Source organism: Hyperolius riggenbachi, chromosome 5 (assembly GCF_040937935.1).
Source record: "Hyperolius riggenbachi isolate aHypRig1 chromosome 5, aHypRig1.pri, whole genome shotgun sequence".
NCBI classification, from domain to species: domain Eukaryota; kingdom Metazoa; phylum Chordata; class Amphibia; order Anura; family Hyperoliidae; genus Hyperolius; species Hyperolius riggenbachi.
This window is the reverse complement of record NC_090650.1, coordinates 19,994,654-20,020,223: the sequence shown is the minus strand read 5'-3', so window position 1 is coordinate 20,020,223 and position 25,570 is coordinate 19,994,654. Positions and strand designations below refer to the sequence as shown.

The window sequence follows — 25,570 nt, the reverse complement described above, 5'->3', positions numbered from 1 at the left end:
AATTATTTTCAGTGAAACATTGCCGCATTACGACTATTTTCTGGTGAAACATTGCTGCATTATTATTATTATTATTATTTAGTATTTATATAGCGCCGACATATTACGCAGCGCTGTACAATGTATATATATATATATCTTGTCACTAACTGTCCCTCAAAGGAGCTCACAATCTAATCCCTACCATTGCCATATGTCTATATTATGTAGTGTAAGTACTGTAGTCTAGGGCCAATTTTTTTTTTTTTTTTTTAGGGGGAGCCAATTAACTTATCCGTATGTTTTTGGAATGTGGGAGGAAACCGGAGTGCCCGGAGGAAACCCACGCAGACACGGAGAGAACATACAAACTCTTTGCAGATAGTGCCCTGGCTGGGATTCGAACCAGGGACCCAGCGCTGCAAGGCGAAAGAGCTAACCACTACGCCACCGTGCTGCCCAATTATGATTATTGTTGCATTATGATTATTTTCTGGTGAAACGCTGCCCACATTACGATTATTTTCTTGTGAAACAATGCTGCATTACGATTATTTTCTAGTGAAACATTGCTGCATTACGATTATTTTTCTGGTGAAACATTGCTGCATTACGATTATTTTCTGGTGAAACATTGCTGCATTACGATTATTTTCTGGTGAAACATTGCTGCATTACCATTATTTTCTGGAAAAACGCTGCCCACATTGCAATTATTTTCTGGTGAAACACTGCACACATTAGTTATTTCATGGGGGGAGGGGCACAGGTTTTCTCGCCTGTAGAGACAAAATGTCGCTCTTGCTGTTTGGGGTGCATACATGGCTACCTAATTTCTTTGGGTGGGAGACAAATGCTTTGGAGTGCCAAAGTTATTCGACCTAGCAGGAGGAATAAATACAAACGGGGACATCGCAGGATCGACGATACAGATCGAGGGAAGGCTCTATGGTATCCAGAGCCTTACCATTACATAGGTATGTACTGTACGCCCTTAAGTGGTACTCACCTCAGAGGGGGAGGCTTCTCCGCTCTCTCCTCTACTGGCCCATTACAGCGCCGGGACCCCAAGAAAAAACGTTTGGTTATGGCTCACACACATACAGTAACATGTACCCAATCCTGCTTGGCTTTTCCCCCCTCTCTGCGCTGGAACACCCTGATGGGAGAGGACAGGGAGAGCCCATCCAGAAGTATGTATCTGGTTTTTTACATTTGCTGACCTTACAGGGTTACTGTAAACTAAATTTTGTGGAGCAAATCCAAATTGCTATTAACCAGCTGAGCGGTCTGGACGAGCTCAGCTCGTCCATCACCGCCGGAGGCTGCCGCTCAGGCCCTGCTGGGCCGATTTGGCTCAAATAAAAAGCAGCACACGCAGCCGGCACTTTGCCAGCCGCGTGTGCTGCCTGATCGCCGCTGCAGTGCGGCGATCCGCCGCGAGCAGCGGCGAAAGAGGGTCCCCCCAGCCGCCTGAGCCCAGCGTAGCCGGAACAAAAAGTTCCGGCCAGCGCTAAGGGCTGGATCGGAGGCGGCTGACGTCAGGACGTCGGCTGACGTCCATGACGTCACTCCGCTCGTCGCCATGGCGACGAGGTAAGCGAAACAAGGAAGGCTGCTCATTGCGGCCTTCCTTGTTTATTCTGGGCGCCGGAGGCGATCGGAAGATCGCCTCCGGAGCGCCCTCTAGTGGGCTTTCATGCAGCCAACTTTCAGTTGGCTGCATGAAATTGTTTTTTTTTTATTAAAAAAACCCCCCTCCCGCAGCCTCCCTGGCGATCTTAATAGAACGCCAGGGTGGTTAAACTCATGTTTTGGAAATGGGGGGACGGAAAGACAAGACACAGAATATTTATATCACATTCCTCTCCTGGCATAAGCGCCAGAGCTGCAGCCACTAGGGCGCGCTCTATAGGGAGTAACAGTATTAAGAGGTCTTGCCCAAGGTCTCTTCACTAAATAGGTACAGGCTTACTGAACAGGAAGAGACGAGATTTGAACCCAGGTCACCTGTGCCAGAGACAGAGCCCTTAACCGGTGCACTATCCAGCCACTATCCAGAAAGGAGACCTTAGATTTGTACACACGGATCAGGCATGTGCCAGGGGGCGGAGCATGGTCCTCAGAGAAATCATTTCAGCTCTGGAAGCTGTCAGAGGCCTCAGAGTGGAACAGAAATAGAACACGGGGACTGAATGAAACCGGTTTGGGCTACAAATAAAGCACAAATTCAACAGGAAGTCGGATGCCAGTTTAGTTATGTGGAACAGAAACTATTTTCTTTGGTGTAATGACATTGCCCCTGAAACTATTTCTCCCAGGAAGAATCCCTCACATGACAAGACTTCCACCGAACGTTTAAATACATATTGGAAAATGCCTATATTAATACACTCAGTGCAGAAGAGAAGAGCTATTCATAGAGATTTATTGATTTATACCAGTGATCTGCAAACTTGGCCCTCCAGCTGTTAAGGAACTACAAGCCCCACAATGCATTTGCCTTTATGAGTCATGACTGTGGCTGTCAGACTCCTGCAATGCATTGTGGGACTTGTAGTTCCTTGAGGCCTCTTTCACAGTGGGACGTTGCGTTTAATGCAACGTTAAGGTCGCATAACTTGCCCCTAATGCAACGCATTGAAAGACTATAACTTGGACGTTATAGTACATTCTTTAGCCCTGCGTTTGGTGCACCGTTTTCGTCGCACAGTGATGGAACAAAAACGGCGCATGCGTTACATTAAAAAAAAAACATTACTGAGCATGTGCAACACACACAACGCAGCAGATTCATTGCTAAACGCACAGCATGCAGCACTTTCTAATAACGCTACACACAACGCAACGTGTGCCCTGTGAATGTCGCACAGACTTTGTATTGCTGTGCATTAGTCCACGGTAAAACATTTTCTAACGTGCGACTTTAACGTCGCACTGTGAAAGAGGCCTAACCGCTGGAGAGACAAGTTTGCGGATCACCGATTTATACCATTGTTTTACTTTGTATTGCCCTAGCAATTTTGTCAGAGTTTCCAACCATTTTTATCATAATTGGGGAAAAATTTAACATAGGTGTGTGGTACATTGGTCAGATTTTTGAAATGTTACAATCAGTCAGAAAAAATTATTGCAATTCTTAAATTGAACAGATATTTAAAAAATTGTATGGTGTGTGGCCACCTTAAGATCCTAACTTAACCAGTTCAGCATTCAGTCGTTTTTTACTTTATGCATCCGAGCTATGTTCACCTTCCATTCATTAGCCTATAACTTTATCACTACTTATCACAGTGAACTGATCTATATCTTGTTTTTTCCGCCACCAATTAGGCTTTCTTTGAGGGGTACATTTTGCTAAGAGCCACTTTACTGTAAATGCATTTTAACAGGAAGAATAAGAAAAAAACCGGAAAAAAAATCATTATTTCTCACTTTCCGGCAATTATAGTTTTAAAATAATACATGGCTCCATAATTAAAACCCACGTATTGTATTTGCCTATTTGTCCCGGTTATTATACCGTTTAAATGATGTCCCTATCATAATGTATGGCGACAATATTTTATTTGGAAATAAAAGTGCATTTTTTCCGTTTTGCATTCATCACTATTTACAAGCTTATGAAAAAAAAAAAATAGAAATATTTTATCTTTACATAGATATTTAAAAAGTTTAGACCCTTAGGTAAATATTTGTGTTTTTTTTTATTGTAATGTTTTTTGTTTTTTTTAATTAAACATTTTATGTGGGTATTTTTGGGAGGGTGGGATTGAAATTGTATTTTTTTTTTTGTAAATATGTGTATTTTTATTTAACATTTAGCTGTAGTTTACTTTTTGGCCACAAGACGGCAGCCATGAGTTTGTTTACAGTGACGTCACTCTAAGGCTCAACACACACCATACAATCTTGGTTGTTCAAGAGCTTTTCCAATAAATCATTCAAGGTATTTTCAATCTGTTGGCCCTTATACTACATAGATTTGGTAAATCTGTACAACCAAGATTGTATGGTGTGTGTTGAGCTTTAGCATAACACGTACGCTTAGAGCAATGTAGGGGAACATAGGAAGCAGAAAAAGCTAGCTTCCGAGAGAAGCTGTCGCTTTTTCTGCGGGGGAGAGGAATCAGTGATCGGGCACCGTTGCCCGATTCACTGATTCGCTGGCTAACAAACCGCGGGCCAGGAGCACGCGTGCGATCGGCCGCGGGAACGCGCAGGAGCGCACATGGCTTCCTGGACGTGAGTTTCACATCCAGGAATGTCAAATAGTTAATCGAAGATACTGAATTTTCGGCTCTGAGGGAAGGATTGCTGGGCCACTCTCGTTAGAGATTTAACAACATAATTAACTTAAACTGCAGTATAGTTAATCAACCACAGGATATCACTGTGTGTAAAACGTGATGGTAATCTTTATGGGATTGTCATTCCCTGTATTCCTTCTGTTCTAAGTAATCTGCATTACCTGATGGTGGTGTCTATAATTTATCTGTGCAGGTTTTTCTTCGGCAAAGAGTTCTAACTTGCAACATTAAACATTTTTTTGTAACACTAAAAGTTTTGTTCTTTAACTTTTCAATTTTTGTCAAAATGTCTGCTCCGACAAAAACAATTCGGACAGTTTTGCTGCCTCCTCCTTCCTGAAGATTAGGGATAGTCAATGAGAAGCTAATCCTTCCAAGTGGATGTAAATTGTATGCAAATTAATGCTGCTGAAGAAATTGACCAATCAAAGGCTCAAGCTGAATAACTGAAATGAGAAGTGGAAGTGGTTGCTATGGGCAACAAGCACCCACACTTGAGGCCGTAGGCTGCAGCTGTATACCTTTCATGGGGAAAGGCTGCTACAGGTTAACTGATGGTCACTAATCCTGTCCCCAATGTCACATGACAACTGTCATCTTACTCCAATGATAAGTGAGAAACAAAAAAAAAACTTTAAACAGGAATACATCCTTTTTAACTTCTCTCTAATAATGGGGAAAGGAAAAAGGGGGGTGGGGGGGGGGGGGGGGTGAGAGGTGGCTAATATTGTGGTGAAACCCCTCCCACAGTGTGATGTCATGGCCATGGTCCTGTCTGTGAACATTGTTGCATTGTGGGAAATAACAGCTATTTCCACCAGAATCTCCCTATGTTCACATGTGTGTACATCTATAAAAAAAAACAACCTTTTAACCTATCACAATGTTAGTAGTAAAAAAGGGGTAAAGAGGCACCCAAGGTAAATAAAATACATTAAAAGCAACTAAAATATAAATAAATGAGGTGTCTTACCTCAATGATGACACACCCATATAGGAATGGATATTTATTAGTAAAAAAAAGCACAGGCAACGCGTTTCGTGGGAACTCGCCCACTTCCTCAGGCCAAATAACGTGCCACTAAATGCCGGTAGCCGAATTCAAGGCGCCTCTTTTTACCGTGTCTCACCCCATCCGTGGGGCGCTCCTACACCTGACCACTGGTGGTCTCTGACACTATCTAGTTTGTCAGTGTGTTTTTCAAGAGAGCGACCTCTGCCAGGTCTCCTGGTACCCCGAGTGGAGTCGGGTTTGTGCATCTCCACCTGCCTGCAGTGGTCGGTTGCCCTTGTCGCCTTTGTGAGTATTATTTCAACACCATTTCATTTATTCATCAATCTCTGTGACGTACTGCACCATCTGGGCTCCCGTTGTCTCTGTGTTTCTTCCCATAGGGTGCATATACTCACCCTCAACCTTCTTGCAATGTTAGTAGGTGTGTTTATAAAGAATACCAATGGTTGCGGTTTGATTTTTTTCCCCCCCTTGTCTGTTAGCAGTAAAGCTGCAGGGTGACTGTAGATCAAACAACATGAATGAATTGCACAGCGAGTATCAATAATTTCTTGATCTAATCTTCTATTTTTTAACTTCTCATTTTACAGTGTATTTTCCCCCCTATGACTTTCTATCAGTAAAGTTGCTCTTTCAAGAGAACTTTAACACGCAGAGACCCAGTGTTGTAATATTACAACATCACATTTAAGGCTAAAAAAAAAACCCTCCCCCATTCTCTTCTTTTTAAAACCTCATGTACATTACTAATAGGACCTATTGTTCAGTTCTGCAACACTATTGGATGATTGAATGTATAAATAGGTCTGTTTATTTGGCCATGAAGTCATACAACTCTGTTGCCTGCTTTGGAGTATATCATCTTGTTGTTTTGGACAGGATACATCAAGACTCAAGTAAATAAAAAGTTTGAAATATTTTTTTCTGTGATAATTAACATGTGTAGATCATGCAGATTTTGTAACATCATCAAATATACTGATATTGAGAGATTTGGAGATGGTTATTTCTATGTTGTAATTTTACAACAATGGGTCATAGTGGTAGCAAGAGTTTGTCTGCACAGTAAACCTGAGAAGGTGATAGTTTTCTTTGAGGCGAGGATGAAGGGGTTTGCATGACTAATTGAATAATTTGTCTACCTGATAAGAGTTGTGGAATGGAAAGTGTGAAGTTGAAACATGAAACATGGACTAATGCTGGGAATACACGGGTCGATCTGGCGGCCGATTAGCCGCCGGATCGACTCCCGCTGCGTCCCCGCTTGTCCACGCGTGCACCCGGATCGATTCCCACTCGTCCCCGCCGGCGCTTCTTATCTCCCGCTCGATTCGCCGTTATTGTCCGGCCGCGGGTATCGAGCACGGAATCGATCCCCGCGGTGATCGGACACGTCGGATATTATCAATCGAGTCATCAGCGGCTCGATTGATAAGGGGGCATCGAGCCGTGTATGCCCAGCATTAGGGCTGGTGCACACCGAGCGGGTTTTCTCGCGTTTTTACAGCCGCTTGCGGCTGTGGAAACGCGTGGGTAATGTATTTCAATGGGGTGGATCACAGAGCGGGAGGCATTTTGCTGAAACGCATACTCCCGGGGTGAGGAATTTTTTGGATTGCGGAGGCGTTGCTGCCTCCAATGTTAAGTATAGGAAACACGCAAACCGCTTTGAAAAACGCCAGTTCAGAGCGGTTTTGCAGGTGTTTTTGTTACAGAAGCTGTTCAGTAACAGCTTTACTGTAACAATATATGAAATCTACTACACCAAAAACGCTACCCAAAAACGCAAATCACTAGGTGAAACGCTTCCTAAAAATAAGAAAAAGCGTTTCAAAAACCGCTAGCGTTTTGCGGATCTGCTATCGGTTTTTGGTGTGCACCAGGCCTTAATATCAAACCTGGCTGTTCCTGCCTGGCAGGAAAGTCATTGGAGCTTCCACAAATACCTATCTCCTGCAGCCCTCAGACCTGCCAATACATATGGTAATTGATGACATTTTTCATTGTTTGATGCATCCACTGTAAACAGGCACCCAATTTGTACATCACAGGGTCCTGCTTGCAGACTTCCTAACCTTTTTTGTGCCCTGTTGTATCAACTGTTATCACCTGTTACCACCTGTTCTTTAACAGCTAATTTAATGAGAGTTTTTGTATACCTGTGGTTAGGTGCTGGCAATTAGCTAATTTGTTTAATTTATGTATGTCTCTACCTACTGTATAGAGCCTTTAGAGTAAATTCATGGGCCAAAAGGCCATTACCCCATAACAGCTTCCTGGTCAGCACACTATTAAACTGTAATATTGCCCACTTGAGCCATAGAGAAACATGGACATTACCTTGCACATTCAGTTGTATCTGACAGCAGCTGATATATAACTGATATATAACTGACAGCAACTGGTATATTTCAGTCCTGACAATCTTGTTAGAACTGGAAGGGATCACTATAAGAAGAAAACGGTGAGCTTCTGAGAGGAAAGGTAAGGATGTAATATTCATTTGCAGCTACGTCATGTGCTTATTTTAAATAATTGTACTCAGTACAGGTTCCTGTTAAATACACCGACAGCAGAAACATAAATAACGACAGGGCAGTGCAGGCGATACTGCACTTGGAATTTACCGCCCTGACATGCCCCCTTTCTGCTTCTTGAATACTAGTTTCGGAAAATTTACCGCACAATTACCGCACGCACGATATTGACCTGCGATGTCATTCATGAATACTAACTTCCGCTACATGCTTGCGCTAAATTACCGAACGCTCGATAAAGCATTCGGAAAGCGTTCGGTAACACTTGATGAATCGAGGCCATAGTCTGGATCCAGTGGGTTTTTTTTATATGATACTCATTTTTTGTATTAAATTGATAATAAAAATATTTTTCTTTATTATACTGTTGTTATTGTGCATATACATGAACTTATGTGAGTCTTTATAAACTGTAAAGTAAAAAATAACTTAATTGTTCCTTACATGTGTTCAGAGTGTGAGTGATACTATTGAACTTCTGCTACTCTACAAGCCCAGCATTGCAATTTTACAACATCCTCCCAAAAAGTTACTAAAATGTCAAAATAAAAAAAAAACATTGATTTAGGCATCACGAGCCTCCTATAACAACATGTGAAAGGTTGAAACATTTTTTTGAAGTTTTTTTCTATATTTGGGTCTCTGGGGGTTAAAGGCACATTGCCAATGCCTGGCTGTCCTGCTGATCCTCGGCCTCTAAAACTTCCAGCCATAGACAGGGTTCGTAGCAATAGGGGGTGCAGAGGTAGCAACCGCATCGGGGCCCTTGGACCAGAGGGGACCGAGGGGCCCTCCCTCAACTGCAGTGTTGGCTCTTTATTGGTCCTGTGCTCATAATAATCACTTCTATAGATACTTTGAATAGTGGTAATCCTCTGACACTGTAATAGCCATTGGCAAGTTTTGGTGCACCGTATCATTTGTTATGTATAGAGTGCTTGGGGGCCCCAATGTAAAACTTGCATCGGGGCCCACAGCTCCTTAGCTACGCCACTGGCCATAGACAAAAACAAATCTGACAAGATTAGAGCTGCATTCTTGTTTCAGGTGTGTGATTCAGGTACTACTGATGCCAGAAAGTGCAGCAGGACAGCCAGGCAACTGGTATTGTTTAACCACTTCAGGATTCTACGTATGCTTAAGTACGCCCCTGAATCCTGAAGTGGATTCCATACGAGCGGCGGTTCCATGTCAGTTCCCGGAGGGTGTCTCCGTGAACACCCTGCGAGCCGATCGGCGGCTCGCAGGGCAAATGTAAACACACGGTGAAGATCTTCCCCGGTGTTTACATGTATACGGCGCTGCTGCGCAGCAGCGCCGTAGAGGAGATCGGTGATCCCCGGCCTCTGATTGGCCGGGGATCGCCGGCATCTGATAGGCTAAAGCCTATCCCATCAGGCGCAGGACGGAAATCCGTCCTGCGCCGCTCACAGGGGGAGGGAGAGGGAGGGAAGGGGAAGGAGGCCAGGAAGCGCTGCGGAGGGGGGCTTTGAAGAGCCCCCCCCCCCGCAAGCGCAAGCAGCCGGTGGCGATCAGACCCCCCCAGCAGGACATCCCCCTAGTGGGGAAAAAAGGGGGGAAGTCTGATCGGCCTGGCTGCTATCTGATCGATGCTGCGGGCTGAAGAGCTCACTCAGCACCGATCAGCAAAAAAACACGTGGTACAGAAGTGGTTAAAAGGAAAAACCAATATGGCAGCCTCCATTTCCCTCTCTCAGGTTCACTTTAAAATAGATGAGAACAATTATTCCAGTATTCTAATGCAATGTCAGAGTAGCTTACTCCATGATGGTCAGAACCCACCCAGAATGAGCTCTATTGGTACTGCAATGCTAATCACTTAGGCCCTGTTCACAGTGGTCAGTTGCATAACAGAATAATTCTGCAGGTCACCTCACTGCCCGTACAATGCTATGGGCCTGTTCACAGTACTGCGGTGTAACTGATCATGTTATTCTAACGCGCTGCATGCAGGCTTTGTATTAAAGTCTATGTCCATTCTTTATTGCAGTTCTCGCTCATTATAACACGCAAATGACCACTGTGAACCTGGCCTGAGGTAGGCTGCATTCACAGTGCCAACGTGTGATGCGTTGCTACACAGCGCAGATAAAACACAACGCAAAGTAGCAAGTAATGTGGTTGCTGTGGCATGCGATGTAATGGAGGCAAAAGAATGAAAATTGGATCATAGGTGTGCGACGTTTGTGTCGCACATTTGAGAGTATAAAGCCCCGGCTTTTTAACACCAGATGTGCGCATGTCTTTATAAAAAATGAGTAAAGGTGGGTACACACGTCAGATAAAAGTCTTTGGAAAATGAAAGATCACAGACCAATCTTCCCACCCTTCATGTAGTATGAGAGCCATACTCTACACAGTCTATTCTATGGAGCTGAACTCCCCATCAGACAGAAATCTTTGCAAGATGCTGCACACACAGATGCTGTACAGACACAAAAGATCAGTATCTGCAAAAGGTCTGTTCCTGCCAAAGATCTGTTCCTGCAAATTGCATTCATAGTCTATGATATCTGCAGATCCTCATACACACATTGTTTAACAGACATTCATCTGCAGATCAGATCCACCAGGATGGATTTTCAGATCTGCAGATGAATGTCAGTTAAATAAGGTGTGTATGATGATCTGCAGATCTCATAGACTATGAATGCATTTTGCAGGAACAGATCTTTTGCAGATACTGATCTTTTGTGTCTGTACAGCATCTGTGTGTGCAGCATCTTGCAAAGATTTCTGTCTGATGGGGAGTTCAGCTCCATAGAATAGACTGTGTAGAGTATGGCTCTCATACTACATGAAGGGTGGTAAGATTGGTCTGTGATCTTTCATTTTCCAAAGACTTTAGTCTGATGTGTGTATGCACCTTAAGCGCTTCAACTAATGCTTGCATTTAATAAGGGAGTCTTTTAACCTGCATAAGGTGCAACAAAAAAACCCCTTCAGGTGGGGACTCACCGGATGTGGTGGCCTTCAGGGCCCGTGATCGCTTCTGAGGTATAGGCCACCCCATAGCCTCACTGGCAATCCACCATCGACGGACCACCCAATCTACCCCCTCCAAGGTTTCTGGAGGGGTAATTTTATTGGAGCTGGAAATTTCAGCGGCAGCAGGGTGAACCAACATGCGTCTCCCCCTGCGCCTAACTCACCGGTGGAGTTACAATACATATATGGTATATAGGGCCGGGGATTCTATAGGGTCAAACTAGGCAGTTGTCTAGGGCCCCAAGCTCCTCAGGGCCCCACAAGTCTCCCTCACAAGTTTATGGTCAGTAAAGGATGAAAGTGAAAGGCGCCCCACATTCATTTTTGCCCAGGGCCCCATTTTACCTAAAACCATCAGCGGTGATATAGGGCACCTGTACCAACCTGTGACCAACGTACATCACCCTTTTATAAACACAGTGTTTAAAGGACCACTGACGCAAAAATAATAAAATTTAAAATACATGTAAACACATATAAATAAGAAGTACGTTTCTTCCAGAGTAAAATGAGCAATAAATGACTTCTCTCCTATGTTGCTGCCACTTACAGCAGGTAATAGAAATCTGATATTACTGACAGGTTTTGGGCTAGTCCATCTCTTCATAGGGGATTCTCAGCATGGCCTTTATTCTTTATAAAGACGCTCCTTGAAAAAGGTTTATACAAAGATGCTGGCCAGCCTCCCTGGTCACTGTACACTTTTTTGGCAATTGGACTGAGCGACTGCCATTCTCGAAGTGCTTTTGAAAATAAAGAAAACTCTGAGAAGGAGATGGGCTAGTCCGAAACCTGTCACTTCTGTCAGATTTCTACTACCTACTGTAAGTGACAGCAACATAGGAGAAAAGTAATTTATGGCTCATTTTACTCTGGAAGAAACGTACTTCTTAATTGTATATGTTTACATATATTTTACATTTTAAGATTCTCGCTACATCGCTCCTTTAAATTTGGCAGATAAAAAAGTGGCAATTCACTCTTCATAAACCGGCCCCCTTTGTTTTGAAAGTTGTCGGAAAATTGGTGTGAAAAAAAGTTTGACATACTCACTCCACAAGACACAGTTCACGGGGCGACAGTCACTTCAAGGTGTGAAACGATTCCTCGTCCAACGCCGCCAGACGCGCTTCTGAACGCCAATCCTTCAAAGGTTAAAAACTGCGACGGATGAAAACAAACGCGACGTTCGGGAAAAAACACGCCGTGGCGAGGTGAAAGTCTTTGTGAGCATGTAGACATGCTGTCAGCGTGATGTATAGGTGCCCCATCGCTGTACATCCTGCTCGCTTACGTTCACATACTTCCTCCGCACTCCTGCAGGAAAAATAAAAAGGAAAAAAACGCCTCCGGTGCGCTGCGAGAATCCATCTCTCTATTGTTGTCTCCGAGAATAATCGCCGGGTGTGTTCGGGGGACGTCCCCCCAGCCTGCGAAGCGCTGACTGCGATTCTAGGAGAGACGTCTGGAATCTCTCGTTTTGGTTCCTTCTTGTCCTCGACTTCTTTCCCCCGGAGAGTAAACAAATGAACAGAGCGGAGGGAGGGCAGCTAATGGGAAACATACAGCAGGAGGGGGAGCAGCGATCCACGTGTCACTGAGAACTCCACGGCCTAAAAAAGTTCTGCTCTTGAAAAAAAAAAAAAGTTTGGCAGAGATGGGAAGAATAAAAAAAAAAGGATCAACAATTAGTTTCTGTTACTTCTCTGGAAGACGGGCGATGCTGAGCTGAATACTGGATAGGATCCCAGGGCAGCAGAGTGGTTAGCATCTAGTGCTTACACTCAGCTAAATTCTTAGTGGATTGCAGATTGAAATGGAAAAGTCGTTTTTAAAAACCTTAAAAGGAACACGAGGTGTGAGACCTATGGAAGCTGCCATATTTATATCCTTTTAAACAATACCAGTTGCCTGGCAGCCCTGCTGATCTTTCTGGTCAGTAGGGTCTAAATCACACATCTGAAACAAGCATGCAGCTAATCTTGGCAGATTTGTAATAGAATAGACATCTGATATGCATGCTTGTTCAGGGTCTATGGCTTAACTACTTAACGACCGCGTCAAGCCAATGGGCGTGAACGCGGCGGCAGCCCCAGGACCGCCTAACGCCAATTGGCGTCAAGTCCTGGAGCTGCAGTTTCCCAGGTAACGGCCGCGCGCCTGCACAATCGTTCCCTGCCCATTCACGGAGCTGCCGATCGCAGGTAGCAGTCTGTTTGTAAACAAAAGGGGAAAGAAATCCGCTTTGTTTACATCCGCACAGGGCTGCGGTCTCCGGCAGCACTGTACGAGATCGGCGATCCCCGGCCTCTGATTGGCCGGGGATCGCCGTCCTCTCATAGGCTAATGCCTATGAGAGGCGGAACAGGACGGATCGCCGTCCTGTTCAATTCTAAGCACTGAGTGGAGGAGGGAAGGGGAGGGAGTAGGGAGGGAAGGGGAGGGAAGGGGAGGGAGGAGGGAGGGAAGGGGAGGGAGTAGGGAGGGAAGGGGAGGGAGTAGGGAGGGAAGGGGAGGGACAAACAGCTGGTATACAGGCTGAAAACAAAAAAAAACTAAAACTGCCACAGCGATCGGACCTCTCAGGCAGCACGTTCCCTTAGGGAAAAAAAAGGAGAGGAGTCAGATCACTGGGCTCCATAGCTCCAGAGTGCAATAAAAAAGAGCCTAGTCGATAGGAGGGTTTAACACTGCGGTCCTCAAGTGGTTAAAGGACAACTGAAGTGAATAGAATATGCCATATTTATTTCCTTTTAAACAATACCAGTTGCCTGGCAGCCCTGCTGATCTTTTTGGCTGCAGTAGGGTCTGAATAACACATGAAACAATCATGCAGCTAATTTTGTCAGATCTGACAATATTGCCAGAAACATCTGATCTGCTGCATGCTTGTTCAGGGTCTATGGCTAAAAGTACTAGAGGCAGAGGATCAGCAGGGCAGCCAGGGAATGTGCATTATTGAAAAGGAAATAAACATGTCAGCCTCCATATCCCTCTCACCTCGAGTTCACTCTAAGCTGCTAAATGACTTGTCAAGCATCGATTTCTGTCTAGGACAATTTTGTAATGAATGTGGAATTTTCCTTTAAGAAAGCCAAGAAAACTGAAACTATGTGGAGGTGACAAGTGGGTGAAATATTTGTATGTGACAGAAGCAAACCTTTAAATCCGATCTTCTGACAACTCTTCCCCCCTGGCCAGATGTAGCTGTCATGGGAGAAGCAGAACTGGCGAGACGCTGATAATAAACGCTTGTTCGGACCTGCCCAGTACATATAGAATCCGCCGCTTGTCTTCTGCCCGACGCCAGGAGGCGGGATTATCTCACCCGCTACAGGATATATGGCATTACATCCTAAAGGGTTCCTCCGCTCAACATGGACAGGTCAGCATTTCACAAATGTATGGATGGAGGTCATGGTGTGCCCATATTTACTTCTTAACGGCCAATGGGCGTGGTCGTGGCGGCAGCCCCAGGACCGCCTAACGCCAATTGGTGTCAAGTCCTGGGGCTCTAATTTGCATGAGATAGCGCGCACGCATCTCATGCTCGGAGGGCGGAGCTCCATCCCCTCTTCAGTCTCCGCTCGGGAGACTGTTAGACGGCGTGGTCGCCGTCTATTTACTTGTGCTGGGGACAGCCGTGTGACACAGCTGTCCCCTCCTGAGGCTGCACAGTGATCAGCTGTCATAGGCTGATTGGCTGGCGGGGGGGGGGGGGGGGGGGGAGGGAGCGGGGGATAGCACAGAAGAAAAAAGCTTATTTTATTAAAAAAACAAACACAAATATTTATATTTAAAAAAAACAATCACAGGGGGGGGGGGGGGGGGGTGATCAGACCCCACCAACCGAGAGCTCTGTTGGTGGGGAGAAAAGGGGGGGAGGGATCACTTGTGTGCTGTGTTGTGCGGCCCTGCAGCTATGCCTTAAAGCTGCAGTGGCCCATTTAGTTAAAATTGCCCTGGTCTTTAGGGGGGTTTACCACTGCAGTCCTCAAGTGGTTAAAATAAAAAAGTTTTAACCAAATCTGGATTAACCATAAGGTAACCAAGGCAGGTGCCTAGATCCTGCAGGACTTTCAGTGGCCTGGCTGATGCCTTCTCTGACCTGTCTGCAAACTCACCTTATCTAAAAAGTCAGGAGTCAAGGCAAAAAATAGCTATCTTTCCTGGCCATCATGTCACCATACACTTGAAGTAAGAAGTACTGTAAATGGTTGCTGCCTTCTAAACAATACCAGTTGCCTGGTGCCTTGCTGATCTCTTTGGCTGCAGTAGTATCTGAATCACACACCTGCAACAAGCATGTAGCAAATCCAGTCTGACTTTAGTTAGAAACATCTGATCTGCAGGGTACTCTGTAACTCTGGGTGCTGCAAGTCCTGCCCCATAGAGCCACGTTAATCCATGCCATGCACTGATGAGGATCAACCAATCTGAAACAGTCTGTATGCATGTTGGATTATTGTGGCTCTGTACAATTAACAAGCTGACACATCATTGCATTCCTGCGGATCTGGAGGTGTGGCTAGCTTACAGAGGCAACAAAGGATGATTTGCATATTCAGTGGTGCATTGTGGGATGCCTCAGAGCTCACTCCAACCTGAATAATCACAAATATCTTCTGTTTTACGTAGGCAAACTTCTGTTTTTTATACAATTTTGATTTTTAATTTAAAGACAAAGCGTAATTCCGAAATGGTTTGTGTAGCAGTTCTATATGTGGGGTTTTGTTACTGCTTTGCTTATGGCTGGTTTTGCAGTGTTGATGGAGAGGGGTCTGGGGAAGTGACCTGTGACCTCTGACCTGACCCAGCTCCTGTTTATCAGATACCAGTGGGGGAAGCAGCTCCTCTCCCTTTTATCTTATATCCTGCTGTGTCCCCCTCTTCCCTTCCCTGGTCACAGGAATAGAGCTCAGGCCTTCCTGTCTGGGGGTCCAGGGTGCAGGAATGCGCAGAGACCTTCCAGACCACCTTCCTGCCTCCCCCACCACACACTGCAATCTGGGGATAACCACATCTCCCAGCTTTCCAAACTGGGAAAAAAATAAAATGTCTCCAACACACAGTTCAATATTTCATGCTTGTTTCAGGTCCTGACATCACACTGTGGGAACCTTGTTGCATTGTGGGAAATGACGTCTGTTTCCAACTGCCAAGCAACCAGATCTCTCTCTGTGCATATGTATATCTATAAAAAAACCAAAACCTTTTAGCCTATGGCAATGTTAGGGGTTGAGGTTATAGATAAATGGAAGATGGTGCTGTGTTTATTTTTGTTCATGTCTGCCAGTAGTAAAGATGAGTACGTGTAGGCTGATTGTAGATCAAACAACATGAACAAACTACACGGTGAATATCAATCGTTTCTTGATCTCTCCTCTATTTTTTTACCTTCTCACTTTGCAGTATATTGACCCCCCCCCCCCCCCTTTTCGCTAAAGTTCCTGTTTAAAGAGAACCCGAGGTGTGTTTAAAGAATGTTATCTGCAGACAGAGGCTGGATCTGCCTATACAGCCCAGCCTCTGTTGCTATCCCAAACCCCCCTAACGTCCCCCTGCACTCTGCAATCCCTCATAAATCACAGTCGTGCTGTGAGGCTGTGTTTACATCTGTAGTGTCAGTCTCAGCTGCTCCCCCGCCTCCTGCATAGCTCAGGTCCCTGCCCCCGTCCCTTCCCTCCAATCAGAAGGGAGGGAAGGGATGCAGGCGGGGACTGGAGTTCTGCAGGAGGCGGGGAGAGCAGCAGACTGACACTATAGAGATAAACACAGCCAGCTCTGACAAGCTGTTTGTCAGCAGCGTGGCTGTGATTTATGAGGGATTGCAGAGTGCAGGGGGACCTTAGGGGGGTTTGGGATAGCAACAGAGGCTGGGCTGTATAGGCAGCTGCAGATCCAGCCTCTGTATGTAGATAATATTCTTCAAACCCACCTCGGGTTCTCTTTAAAAACAAAAAAACTGACGGTATTTGTGAAAATTCAGCTGTAAGTGAGCAACTGTGGCTTCCCATGATGCATCATTCCTAAATATGCAAATCATCTCTTTATATCCCTGATGCCAGGCTTACATGCAGAACCGCTGGTGTATAGTGAGTCTATAGCTAATACATGTTACAGAGCCAAGACAATCCATCATACATACAGCCTGTTTTGGACTCTTTAGTCCTCATCAGTGCATGGTACATCTAACCATAATAAGCAGCTAGATCAGCGCCCATCACTGAACAGAGATTTCAGGCCAAGCCATAGGAACGGTTTCATGTTTGTAAGTCGTACAGCTGAAAACGGCCCAGAACTTTCCCTCATCTGTTCTGCAGTTTACGTTGATTAATCCGGGATGTTTGTGTTTATGGACACTTGGGTGGTGTAGGTGGAACTGTACACAAATGACGGCTGAGATCCCAGAATTGCACAATCCAGTGAGGTACATTCGCAATGAATGACGGGGGACTAGCTATGGTCGAGAGACGGTTATTAGAGGTGGTAATGGCAAACACCGACAGTAGATTTCAGGGCTGCCTCCAATTACTGGGCAACACCAGTGGCAGCGCTACACTGAGGAACTGGCACCCCCTGCCCCCCTAAGTGCCCCCCCTCCGCTCAGTAACATACAGTTAGCCTTTCCAGGCTCCAGCAGCATACACAGAAGAGGATAGGGTCTGTAAAAAAAACCTCCAGTCTGGAAAACATAAGCTCTAGTCTCCAGCAATGCTTAGCTAGTAAGATAAGGAATTATACACAGTGTTTCTCTCCTCTGCCTCTTCCCCCTCCCCTTGCTATAGAGTCCTTAGACACAAGCAGAGGGTTGGAATGATTTGCCTGTGATCTGTCCACACAGGAGCAGCTTGCTAGCAAGTAAGGATTAAAGCATGCCAGCCAACTAGCCAAGTACATCTGTAGGTAACTTTTTCTTCAATAATAGCACCATCATTTGGATGATCTGCTCTGCTCAAAAGCCTCTGAGTTCTGTTTGTGATGTTTACATTTGGTTCCTATCATTGCTGAACTAGTTAGCCTTAATTTTATCACCTGAGTTAGGCAAAAAAAGATCTAAAGCTCGCCATACAAATATTTATTTTCATCACCCAAATTGTCCCCACCAGCCACTGTGCCCCCCCCATGCAGCTGGAGCCACCACTGTACAACACGCGTGTTACGTGGCCTTTGGACAACTTGTGAGCCATCTGGCTTCCCTGTTTAACACTTTCCACACCTGTCAGCTTCCACCGGCTGAAAAGCAGCTGAATAACCACTTTCCAGCGATGTGTTTAGATAATGTTCTCCTTCCTGTCCGGCCGCGATAGTGCAGAATGGTTGGACAGGAAGCGGACAATCCATCTGACATCATTGGTGTAGGGAGCGGAGTACACTCAGCACCTCTGAGATCCTCCTCTTCACACCGGGCTGGGATTCCCGCTGTCCTCTGCCAGGGACTTTACATACAGGAAGAGTGTGCCTTGAGGCAAGAGGACCTGTCATGCAGCACAAGAGAATAATCTAATCTACTATTAATAGAGACATAAGTTGATAATATTGTAACGTATAATGGAATCCAGAACAGCACAATGACACTCGGATTCCAAAATGCCGACACTTTGGGGTCCCAGGACAATGACACACTGACACTGGCGGGTCCTAGAGCAATGACACACTGACACTTGGGGGTCACAGAACAATGACACACTGACACTGGCGGGTTCTAGAGCAATGACACACTGACACTTGGGGGTCCCAGGACAATGACACACTGACACTGGCAGGTCCTAGAGCAATGACACACTGACACTTGGGGGTCACAGGACAATGACACACTGACACTTGGGGGTCACAGGACAATGACACACTGACACTTGGGGGTCACAGGACAATGACACACTGACACTTGGGGGTCCCAGGACAATGACACACTGACACTTGGGGGTCCCAGGACAATGACACACTGACACCGGCGGGTCCTAGAGCAATGACACACTGACACTTGGGGGTCACAGAACAATGACACACTGACACTGGCGGGTCCTAGAGCAATGACACACTGACACTTGGGGGTCACAGAACAATGACACACTGACACCGGCGGGTCCTAGAGCAATGACACACTGACACTTGGGGGTCACAGAACAATGACACACTGACACCGGCGGGTCCTAGAGCAATGACACACTGACACTTGGGGGTCACAGAACAATGACACACTGACACCGGCGGGTCCTAGAGCAATGACACACTGACACTTGGGGGTCACAGAACAATGACACACTGACACCGGCGGGTCCTAGAGCAATGACACACTGACACTTGGGGGTCACAGAACAATGACACACTGACACTGGCGGGTTCTAGAGCAATGACACACTGACACTTGGGGGTCACAGAACAATGACACACTGACACTGGCGGGTCCTAGAGCAATGACACACTGACACTTGGGGGTCACAGAACAATGACACACTGACACCGGCGGGTCCTAGAGCAATGACACGCTGACACTTGGGGGTCACAGAACAATGACACACTGACACTGGCGGGTTCTAGAGCAATGACACACTGACACTTGGGAGTCACAGAACAGTGATACACTGACACTTGGGGTCACCGATGAATTATACATTGACATTTAGGGGATCCATGACAGTGACATGCTAACAATTGGGGGTCCCAGGACAATACAATACAATACAATAACATTTGTAAAGCGCTTTTCTCCCATAGGACTCAATGACACGCTGACACTTGGGGGTCACAGGACAATGACACACTGACACTTGGGGGTCCCAGGACAATGACACGCTGACACTTGGGGAACAATGTACTGAACAGCAGCTAGTTTAGCAGATAACACACATCCTGCAGTTGCCTGTCACACGGCATCACAATGCTTTGCTGAAGTGCAGCACACACCGTACAGCGCTGCATCTCTATTCCTCATCTTGGTAGTACCAGCTGTGTATTTTGCCTGGAGAAACACATTCCAGCGCTAACAGGAATGTTACTAAGTAAGCAGTGAGCATGAAATATGTACAGTGTGCTCAGACCTGCTGCTCACCCATCAATCCCCAGCCGGTTACTACCTGACTGCCCATTAACCCTTTTACAGAGCTCCTGCATACCTCACAACTTTTTGAGATGAGAAAGAGGGGCACTTAAGCCACACCCCTGCCACACCCTGACCACGCCCCCGTCACAACCCTAGACACGCATACCATAAAGATTTCATAGGAAAAATATGTTGTTTTATAATTCAAACCACACTGGTCCTTTCTATCCTGGTTCGTTTTCCTTCATAGTAACATTTTACAATTAGTAATATATCAATTTAAAGGATGGGAATAAAGTTTAGAGTCAAACACATTTTTTTTAGTAGAGAAATATATATATTTACATAGAAAGAGAGACAAATGAGTTGGAAAGAGGGACAGGGCTCCCATAGAGGGACTGTCCCTCTGAAAGAGGAGGAGTTGGGTGCTATGCTCCTGGGAGGCTGGGGGGACTGCAGAGTGACATGGGAACACCAAGAACCTGAATAATTAAATGATCAGCACTTGTACTGTTTTCAAGCTCTTCCTTTTTTGTAAGATGGTATAATGAATGGTAAGATGGATTAGGTGGTATAAGTAAGTACAAAGTTACTGCTGTATCAAAGTGCCACGGGTAAAGCGTCAAAAATGTCAGGAACCTTAAAGGGACTCCGAGGTCAGAGTAAAAATAAAATTTGAACTTACCCGGGGCTTTCTCCATCCCAGCCCTGGTCGGGACGTCCCACGCCAGCCTCCTGGCTCTTCTCCCGGCGGCTGTCCGCATAGCGCGGACAAGCCGGTCCCCCGGGCGACACTGGCTAGTGTCGGGCCTTCTCCTTCCGTATACGATACGAATGACGTCACACGCCGGCCGCCGCGCGTCATGACGGCGGCCAGCGTGACAGCACGGCGCATGTGTGATTAAACCGATGAAGTAGCCCTCAGAAGAACGGTTTGGGTTGCTTTAACAGCAAGTCAGTCAGCGAATAGATAAACAGGCCTAGCTAACGCTTTCCTTATCTCCAGCAAGCTTTGTTCCTTCCTCTCTCTATTCCAGCTGAAGACAGACTGGAACATGGCGCGTGCGAGTGCGTTTTTATAGGGGGCGGGAGGGGGGGGGGGTCTGTGAGGGAGTTCAGGCTGATTGGCTGCCATGTGCACGCTGGTTGTGATGTAAGGGGTCAAAGTTTACCCCAATGGGGGCGGGTCGAATATCGCCATGTGCTCGCTGAGAGCGTACCTGATCTTTGCCGAATAGTGCTAGCCGGCGAAGCGTTTGGGCCATCTCTACTCAGCAACAGGGAGCTTCAGACCAGCGGGGAACGCCTCAATAGGATCCTGAGGCTTCCTCTCTTCAGGGTAAGGTCAGATTTTGAACCCAACCTTCGGCTCAGGTTCACTCTAAGGGGTAAAAACTGTGGAACGCCTCTCATTCTGATAGATGCCGGAGGAATTGCTCCAAAGCAGGAACATTGTTACATGTGTGGTGGAGCTGCCCTTTTATTAAAAGACTATGGGCATAATGTTTTCAGTTTATAAGAGACTTACCGGGTATAAGAATTACTATGGACCCAGGCCTAGCTCTTCTGAATTTAGGCCTGGACATTATACCTGCCCAATACCGATTACTGATTGCCAATATTTTACTGGCCACAAAGATTGCTATAACAAGGCATTGGAAAGACCCAATCTGCCCCACTTTACCTGAAATTATTCAGATAGTGAATGTGAACTTTAAATATGCAATTATGTATGCTAACTCTACTGGCCAAACCGAAAACACTATAAAGAAATGAGGGTTTGTGAATGTTGACCCACAGAGGCTACAAGAAATTATAAGTTTACAGGGCACACTATTGGAGGTGCCTGGCTCTTCTACTGACCACATATGCTATTGCGCCGTTGTTATTGCCTGATGAAGCGGGATCAAACCTGCGAAACGCGTTGCATTGTCCCCCGAAGTATGTAAATAAACTTGATGTATTTGACAAATACATTGGCAATTTTTGTGTCTGCTTGGAGGAGGTAAGTCCACCACTCTCTCCTCATGCTTTAAACTTTTTAGATTCTTTTATCCTTTTGGCGCCTCTGTATCCCTCTGTATCCATACTATGCTACCTGGAGGTCTGGGAAGAGCAGTGAAGGCAGTGGAGAATGATACTGTACAATCACATATATGGCAAGTTGTTTGATTTTGGTTTGGTTTTTATACTATTCTACTTTCTTTTTTTCTTTATTCTTGTGGCACAGCAAGTTTCATCACTATGATCATTGTTTCAATCTTAGCATCGGCTATGATATGCTTTGTTGCAAAGGATTGATGTGTAGACTGAGGCTGCTTTCACAGTAAGGGCCTGTACACACTGCTGCACTTGCGTTGCGTTTTTAAAAACGCATGCGTTTTTAAAAACGCAAGGTCTTTTGAAAAAGAATGAAAATCGTGATGACTTGTACACACTGATGCGATGCGTTTTTAGAAAAACGCAATCGCAGTGCCTGCTGCGCTTTTTTAAGCGCAGCGCATGAAAAACGCATTAAAAACGCATGCACTTGCGTTTTTGCCTGCGTTTTTCAGAAGTCAGTATCCCAGAAGACTCTGCAATCTCCTGATTCCTGTTGAAATGTAAACTAGAAAAAAAACAAAGGATTCTTTAGCCAATCAGCAATTACAAGAAAAACGCAAACGCACAAAAAACGCAGGCAAAAGCGCATGCGTTTTTAAAACTACATGCACTTTAAAAACGCATGCGCTTGCGATTTTGCTTGCGTTTTTCAGTGTGTACAGGCCCTAAGACGTTACAGGCGCACGTTAGAGCAGCCTGTAATGCAGCCCAACTCACAGTAATGAAAGATCAATGGGCTGTTCACAGTGCCCACGTTGTGTTACAGTGTAACGCTGCACGTTCTATGAAAGTGCAGCATGCTGTGCATTATAGGTGGTTTTAGCTGCTTTAGACTGTTTGCACATGCTCAGTAAGGGGAGAGTCCACTATTGTTCCTACCCACATGGCTAATTAATATTCACTGCACTGTAGTGTTGTCCAGATCATGGATCCGGATCTTTTTTGTGAGTGGAACCATCCGGATCATCACAATGAAGGATTCAGTTCACAGTGGATGTCTGGAAGAAACAGGAACTGCAGCTTCTGTGCACAATCTTCCTGCTGCATCTCTCCCTTCTCCATTAGCACCCTCAATGTGCCTTCATTCTCCTGCGCCTCTCACTCTGCTGCACCCCTGCTTCCTGCTTCCCTAGCAAAATGATTCAAAGATTCGGTTCAAGGATCCGGATCTTTTCAATGATCCGATTTGAATCATCCGAATCATTGAAAAGATCCGGACTTCCCAGGATAGCACCAAGAGCCTCATAACGCGTCTCAATCTGACGTCCAACTTCAATACCACCATGCGTTATGCGACCTCAATGTCCCCTAAAACGCAACGTTTTGGTGTGAAAGAGGCCTGATTGAGTTGTAATATAAAAAGTGGCTGTATTTGTAAAGATGTGATCTTGTAACAGGATGTTTTTCTATTTTGCTACAATAAAAAGATTTAAAAGCAAACAAAAATGTCTTTCATGCAACGTGTGTTGAAGGCATGATGTGGCCCTGGTGACAGGGAGGTACCAGCACTTCTAGATCTAGATCTATTAAGACAAGATGTTTTTGTACTACATAAAAGGCACCTCCCCCAGACTCCCATCTACGCGCCGCGCATTCCGCAGTCACTCGTCCATTGCCTTTTCTCATGTCACAACAAATGACATCTGGGGACACAAACTACCCATCGCCGGAAAATGAGTCAATTCTCAGGCCCGAAAACTGATGGAAAAATAGGACTTAATGGTTTTCCATAAATACGACTGCTTGTTGTACGTCCGCTGGGATTAGAGCTCGCAGCTCTGCGCCAATTCACACGTTCCTTCTGTAATTACTGCGAGGAGTGGAAGGAATTCACCATTTCCCATAAATAAGGAATTCTGCTGATTTACCTTCCTCACTGACCATCACAGAGCTCAATAAGCAGATAGGAAGTGATGGGCAATGACATCATGAATTTCGAGTCAATGTAAATGGTATGCTAATTTTATGCAAATGTATGCAGCGTCCATGGCTAAAAGGATTAGAGGCAGAGGATCAGCAGGTAAGCCAGGCAACTGGTTACATAGTTACATAGTTATTTGGGTGGAAAAAAGACATACGTCCATCGAGTTCAACCAGAGAACAAAGTACAACACCAGCCTGCTCCCTCACATATTCCTGATCCAGAGGAAGGCAAAAAACCCTTACAAGGCATGGTATTGCTTAAAGAGAACCTGAAATGAATAAGAAAAAAAATCATACATACCTGGGGCTTCCTTCAGCCTGATCGCTCCCTCACCGCCTTCCTCCGCCTCCTGCATCTTCCGTTATTGCTCCCGGTAAGTTGGAGCTTACTGCACATGTATGGCCTGGCCATGCCCACCCCACTCCTGTCGCCTGGAGCTTTCTGCATCTGCACAGTACTACTGCACAGGCCCAGACTGCTCCTGACTGCGGAAGCGAGACGGGAGTACGCACGGCAGCACTGCACCTGCGCAGACTGGCCGAAATTACCAGGAGCTATAACCGATGATCCAAAAGGTGGAAGAAGATGGCGGGGAGTGATCAGGCTGAAGAGGGCTGGAGGAAGCCCCAGGTATGTATGAAATGTTTCTTCTTATTTATCTCAGGAACACGTTAAAAGGAAATAAATATGGCAGCCTCCATATCCCTCTCACGTCCGTTGTCCTTTAATAAACCAGTCAGCCTAGTTAAAAAAGAGGGTGAACACATGTCATTCTGGCTCTTTTTCACTTTGGAACTTACAGCGGAGGCCAGTGGCGTAGCTAAGGAGCTGTGGGCCCCGATGCAAGTTTTACAATGGGGCCCCCCCAAGCAGTCTATACATAACGATTGATACAGCGCATCAAAACCTGCCAATGGCAACTACAGTGTCAGAGGTGCAAGAAGGGGATGGGGAAGAGTTTATTAATGATTACTAGTATTCAAAGTATCTATAGAAGTGATTATTACGAGCACAGGACCAATAGAGAGCTAATACTGCAGTTGACGGAGGGCCTTTCGGGCCCCTCTAGCCCCAGGGCCCCGATGCGGTCGCAACCTTTGCAACCCCTATTGCTACGCCCCTGGCGGAGGCCCACTTTAATACATACAAGTTTTGATTTAGATATCACCAGGCCTGGTGTGAGTTAGGACTCCCGCGTATTGATAATAATGCAGTCAGGGCACATCAGGACGTCACTGGTCCCGTGTCCTCAGCTCATGGGAAACGCCTGGCAGGCCAGCGCTTGGATGTCATTGTGATGACAGCGGGGACTAATTCCCATGATGGTTCTCAGGGCTGGGCAGCGATTTCCAGATGATCTGTGATGCCCCCCAAGCGACTTGCGGTGATATTTCTGCACTGGAAACAATGGATAATATCTGGGAGACGGCGAGAGACCCGTTTACTGGCCAGGCACAGAAAGCAGCACTTTATAATAAGCTGGGCATCTGGAGGGGGGGGGGGGGGGGAACTAATCAGGAAGGGCGATAGCGCTCACAGAGTTTAGATAAGACAAGGATTGTTTTGTGTCTGAGAGAAGCAACGCCGCTCTGCCCAATCAAAAGAAAAGTGATTTAAAACCTCAGTGAAAGTTTTACCTGAATTCACTGC

The 25,570-nt window shown here is 45.8% G+C and overlaps 1 protein-coding gene across 5 annotated transcripts in view; it reads right to left on the bottom strand.

Annotated features, from left to right (window-relative positions):
• Positions 1 to 25,570, bottom strand: part of GJC2 (gap junction protein gamma 2) — a 132,861-nt gene that overhangs the window by 9,887 nt on the left and 97,404 nt on the right. Inside the window, exon 1 of one of the 5 annotated variants that reach the window (XM_068235155.1) lies at positions 11,904 to 12,395. The exons of the other annotated variants lie outside the window; for them this stretch is intronic. The gene's annotated coding sequence lies outside the window, so the exon portion shown is untranslated. Of the gene's footprint in view, positions 1 to 11,903; positions 12,396 to 25,570 lie in introns of those variants that run through there. 5 annotated transcript variants of the gene reach the window in all.